Source organism: Amblyraja radiata, chromosome 13 (genome assembly GCF_010909765.2).
Source record: "Amblyraja radiata isolate CabotCenter1 chromosome 13, sAmbRad1.1.pri, whole genome shotgun sequence".
Lineage (NCBI taxonomy): Eukaryota > Metazoa > Chordata > Chondrichthyes > Rajiformes > Rajidae > Amblyraja > Amblyraja radiata.
The window spans coordinates 27,378,228-27,384,600 of NC_045968.1; positions in this window are offsets into that span (position 1 = coordinate 27,378,228).

Below are 6,373 nucleotides of genomic sequence, written 5' to 3' on the forward strand. Positions count from 1 at the left end.
GCTGAGGCAGGTACTATCGCAATGTTTAAGAAACATTTAGACAAGTACATGGATTGGATAGGTTTAAAAGGATATGGGCCAAACGCAGGCAGGCGGGTGTTATGTAAATGGTACATGTTGGTCGGCAAGTGCAAGTTAGACCGAAGGGCCTGTTTCCACACTGTGACTCTATGACATTCATTGCCACAGGTCAAAATCATGGAACTCGCTCCTCAACAGCACTGAGAAATTCTTTCACCGGAAGAGGCAAAGTTCTTTACAAAGGTGACTCACCAGCATCTTCATTAGAGCAATGAGGGAATAAATGCCAGAAATGTGAGCGATTGTCCATATCCCAATGGTGAATAATGAAAGTAAAATAGCCACTCAAACCCACTTCTGATCAGAGTGAAGTTCTGATAATTTAACTTTCTGTGTAATGCTCTCAGACTGGACTAGGGAAACAAATCAACATTGACTTTGTAAAAAGGAATTCCCTTTTGCTAATTCTGCAATGGCAATGGAAAACTGCGCCAAGCCAAGACAAAAATATCCCTGTAAATGTTGGAAAGTGTTCTCATAAAGAACACTGCTTATAAAGAACACTTTGTTTGACACTCAGAGGACATGCATCCTACACTGTAATATGGAGCAACATTGTTATATTTATAAGCTTTGAATGAATTGCATTAGCTTGCAAAAGCTGATTGTGTATGAGCATCCGAAAGCTACTCACACTGACCCATTGTAAGAAAATGTATTGACTTGATGGTACAATGAACAGAAGAGGATTTAGTTTAGTTTAGTTTAGTTTAGTTTAGAGATTCAGTGCAGAAACAGGCTCTTCGGCCTACCGGGTCCACACCGACCAGCGATCTCTGCACATTAACACTACCCTACACACACTAGGGTCCATTTTACATTTATACTAAGCCAATGAACCTACAAAACTTGTACGTTTTTGGAGTGTGGGAGGAAACCAAATATCTTGGAGAAAACCCATGAGGAGAACGTACAAATTCGAGTCAGGATCGAACACGGGTCTCTGGCGCTGTAAGGCGCTCTGGCGCTCAATTGCTACGCCACCGTCAACGTTTACTGATTTTATTTGCTACATATATCATTATGAGTAAAGTAAATATTAACCCCTCCCCAATCTTTGCACATCCTCAATCCTTTCCACTCGTCACTTTAATTTAATGTTTCATGTATTTTGTGTTTTATGACTGTTGGCCAATCAATTTCCCTCCCGGGATAAAGTTCTATCGTATCTTTTCATATCGTAAAGTAACGTTGGGAGTTGACCTGGAAACTGCTTCTAGGAGTTGGCACGAGCTCCTGGGGCAAATGGCTTCTGGAAGTAGGAGCCAGAAGATAGCGAAACAGAAGATAGGAACTGAAGAAAATAGGGGCAGAAGTAGGCCCCTCATCCCTCAAACCTTTCCCACTTCAATATGATCATGTCTGATCCATGCTAGCTTTGGAAGTTGGAAACCTTCAACTTGTTCCCTCCTCCTGGTCATTAATAAATAGTAAACGATTGAGAATCAAGAACAGATCTCCTGGATACTTCAATAGTAACATTCCTCCAACCCATAAAGGACACGTTTATTGCAACATCGATTTCCATGCGATGGACAATTTTCAATCCATGTTAACACACTTCCCCTGATACCCTGGGCTCTTTCTTCATGCACCAATCTCTTTTGTGGCAAATTGTCAAATATCTTTTGGTATCTTCAGGTTTCTCTCTATCAATTCTCCTTTGCACATCCTCAAAGAATTTGAGCAAATTTGTTAAACATAAATTATTGTCTAGGTTTGATCATATTCAGTTTACCTAAATAATTATTTATTTCCTTTTTGCTTATTGACTGCAGAAATTCCTTGTTCACTTGAAGATCATAAAGTAAACAGTACACAGTATAACAGAGAAATAATAAATATAACAATAAATAAAATAAAGTCACGAGACCGCAGATGCAGAATCTTCAGCTAAACATAAAGTGTTGGAGAAATGCAACGGGTTCAGCAGCACGTGGAGGGAAATGCACAGATGACATTTCAGGTCTCGAAAAAGATGGTGACCCGAAATGGCATTTGTCCATTTCCCTCCACAGATGCTGCCGGGCATGCTGAGATCTTCCAGCACTGTTTATGGATCAAAAATGAAATGTTAAATGCAAAGCTGCAGAATGGTGCAAGATTGTGATGTGAAAACTGAGTAATGCAAAAATTGTATTAATGTACAGTGAGATCGAGGTAAGACTAAGAAAGTAAGAATACATGCCAGCACCTGGGGTGTGAAAGGGGTGATTGGTTCAGGAGTCAGATAGCATTGGAAGGAAGCTGTTCTTAAGTCTGAATGTCCAAGCCTTCAAACACCCTTATCTTCTCCCAGAGGTAGAGGCAAGAAAAAGCGGATGTCTAGAATGGCAGGCATCCATAACGAAACTTCCCGCCTTAATAAAGCAATGCACCATGAAGGTGGACAAGATAGAAATAAATGAAAGCCTGTGATGGATTGGGCTGTGTTTGTCACCCTCTCTGGGTTCAGGCAGCGAAGAGCAGAGCAATACCCATACCAGGCGGAATATTTTCAAGAGTGCATCTGTAGAAGTTTGAGAAAATCCTCATGGACAAGCAAAATCTTCTCAGATGCCCAATAAAGTAAATACAGCGTTTAAGAAGGAACTGCAGATGCTGGAAAATCGAAGGTATACAAAAACGCTGGAGAAACTCAGTGGGTGCAGCAGCATCTATGGAGCGAAGGAAATAGGCAACGTTTCGGGCCGAAACCCTTCTTCAGACACAGCGATGTGCTTTTTCAACACGAGTGAAGGGACTTGAGCATCTTGCCAACAATAGCATTTAAACTAATTGGACTATAGATCCCCACCTTCTGCCTTCCTCCCTCTTTGAACAAAGGAGTCACGGAAGCTGTTTTCCAGTTTTCTTGTGCCCTCCTGGCATCTAGTGAGTTCGGAAAAAAATTAACTGAATGGGCCTGCCATCTCTGCAGTTACTTCTTTTAGAACCTTCAAAACCTGCAGATTATCAAGTCCAGGCACTTTGTCCATCTTTAGCCCTATGGATTTCTCAAATATTTTATCCCTTGTGATTTAGATTTTCATGTTCATCTCTTTAATTTGAAATTAACTCATCTTTATCTTAGTGATATTTGCAGTGTCCTCCATGGAGAAGGCTGAAGGAAAACATGAATTGAACATATCTAGCATTTTTTTGTTGCCTTTTATTAATTCACATTTCATTCTCTAAAGGCCCCACACATACACCGAACATAGAACATGGAACAGTGCAGTAGAATATCAGGCACTCCGGCCCACAATGTCTATATGCTGAACATAATGCTGAGATGAACTCTTATCTGCGTGCACATAATCCACGTCCCTCCTTTCCCTGCATATCCATATGGCTGTCCAAAAGCTTAAATGCCACTATTGTATCTTCCTCAACCACCACCATCAGCAATGCGTTCCAGACACTCACATCCCTGTGTAAAATATTTCCCCGCACATCTCCTCTAAACTTTGCCCCTCTAGTATTAGATTTTTACATTCTTGTAAAAAAAGTTCTGACTGTCTATCCTCTCTATGCCTCTCATAATTTATATACTTCTATCACGTTTCCTGCAACCTCTGGCGTTCCAGAGTAAACAACCAAAGTCTGTCCCACCTCTCCCTATAGCCAATACCCCCAAATCTGGACATCATTCTGGTGAAACTTTCTAAAGTCTCTCTTTCCGATAATCGGGCAATCAGAACTGCACATATTACTTTAAATGCAGCCTAACCAAAGTCCTTTAAAACTCCTATGAATCACAACTTCCTCTTATACTCAATGTCCCAATCTATAATAGCAAGCATACCACATGCCTTACTACATTATCTACACTTGCTGCCACTTTCAAGCAGTTATGGACATGGACTCTAAGATCCCTCAGTACATCCATACTGTTAAGGGTCATGTCATTAATTGTATATTTTCCCTTACATATGACCTCTCAAAGTGCAACGCCTCACACTTGCTCGGATTAAACCCCATCTGTCATTTCCCTGCCCATTTCTGTAGCTGATTTATATCCCTTAGTATACTTTAACAGCCTTCCCCACAGTCCGCAACCACCGCAATCTTGATGCAAACTTACTGATTCCCATTCCCACACTGACCTTTCTGGCCTGGACCTCCTCACTGTCAGAGTGAGACCACATGCAAATTGGAGGAACAGCACCTCTTTGTTTTGATGTTTTCACACAGATTGCTCTCATAAATATTTTCCCCCCTTCTAATGAACATTTTAGTTATTCATTGTTGAATCCTAAAAGATTGCCAGTCCTCTAGCTTACCATTAGCTCTTGCTATTCTATATGCCCCACTTTTCAATTTAACATTCGTCAACATCCTTTATTAACCACTGTTTGTGCTTCTTTGCCATGGAATCCCTCTTCCTAATTGGAATAAATTCCTGCTGAGTGTTATGAACCAGCTGTTGAATTTCTGCCACTATTCCTACACTGACCTGTTTCTTATCTTATTTTCCCAGTCAACTGCAGCCAACTCCACCTTCATACCGTTATAATTCCCTTTATTTAAGTAGACGGTAATTTTAGTCCAGTATTTTTCACCCACAAACTGCACAATGGGATGCATGATGTAGTTAATACATTGGTCCTATTGTAACTCAGTTGTGCTATACATTACGCTATGCCAAAACAATATATTGCCTATATTTATCTAAAAAAAATTAAAGCATTACAACATGTTCTTTTTTTTTCTGAGTCTTTAAAAAATATAATCTTCCAGGATCTACAGTTCAAGATAAAGCACTTCACATTTAGACATCTCATACATCACACTTCCCATAAACATCCACCTCCAAACATACAATGCATATTCCATAATAGTGGTTGCAAACCACCTCCCCCGCCCCCCCCCCCCCCCCCCCCCCCCCCCCCTCCCTCATCAGAAACCTCGTGCCCTATCTGTGGAATTTCTGTGGTACCTACATTGGCCTCAAGTCTGGAATGGAAGAAAGTCATCCTCAATCCCTAATGACTGTCTAAGAAAAAAGACTTAAGCACCACACTTTCTTCTCATTCACATATGCATGATCCATCAGTCAGAAATCAAACCACTGCAGATGGTAGAAATTTGAAATAAAAAGAGTAAGTACCAGAAACACTCATGGGGTCAAGTAGCATCTGAGATCAAAAAGGCGTTTGGCACTTTGGCCTTCATCAGTCAGAGTATGGAGTATGGAAGTTGGGAGGTCATGTTGCAGTTGTATAAGACGTTGGTGAGACCGCATTTAGAATATCGTGTTCAGTTCTGGGCACCATGTTATTTGTATTAAAAGATTTTGTCAAGCTTGAAAGGGTTCAGAAAAGATTTACGAGGATGTTGCCAAGACTAGAGGGTGTGAGCTATAGGGAGAGGTTGAGTAGGCTGGGTATCTATACTATGGAGCACAGGAGGATGAGGGGAGATTTTTTATAGAGGTGTACAAATTCATGAGGAATAGATCGGGTAGATGCACAGAGTAGAGTAATCGAGGACCAGAAGACATAGGTTCAAGGTGAAGGGGAAAAGATTTAATCGGAATCCAAGGGGTATCATTTTCACACAAAGGGTGGTGGGCGTATGGAACAAGCTGCCAGAGGAGGTATTTGAGGCTGGGACTATCCCATCGTTTAAGAAACAGTTAGACAGGTGCATGGATAGGACAGGTTTGGAGGGATGAAGAGCTGGTCATAGACTGCCGTAAGCTGGGCTGGAAGGTGAGGTGTATGCCCATCGAGGTTAGCTGCAGAGGTTTTGCAGGGCATTCGCTCTACAAAGCCTTGAGTGCACTGGGCATCAATGGAGTGGTGAGGAGAAGAGCCATCAAGAACACCACAGAGGCAGTGGAAAAGGCCTCGAGATGGCTCTGGATCAGGAGAGAAGGACCATGGGGAGGAGCGAATGCCACCTGAACACGTCGTGGTCTGATCAACCACAGCTGAGTCGCCTGGGTGAGGGTGTCTGATGTTGAAAGACCCGAAACACCTAATGACCCCAGGTTACATCACTGATGATGTATTCAGGAGCATCAATAGATGTATTTTTATCAATTTTATCAATCAGTTCGACTACTTGTGTCGATAAAATTCTGAAACTTGATTTACATTTCACAGATCTATTTTGCCTCTGCCTAATATGCCTTTGTAAAGTCTCCCGCAATCTGTGAAATTCTCCTGCTGGATATGTAAATTAGATTAGAATTAGAATTAGATTCCTTTATTGTCATTCAGACTTTTCGGTCTGAACGAAATTATGTTGCCTGCAGTCATACACAGAACCAATAAAAACAAAACATACAATAAACACAAATTAA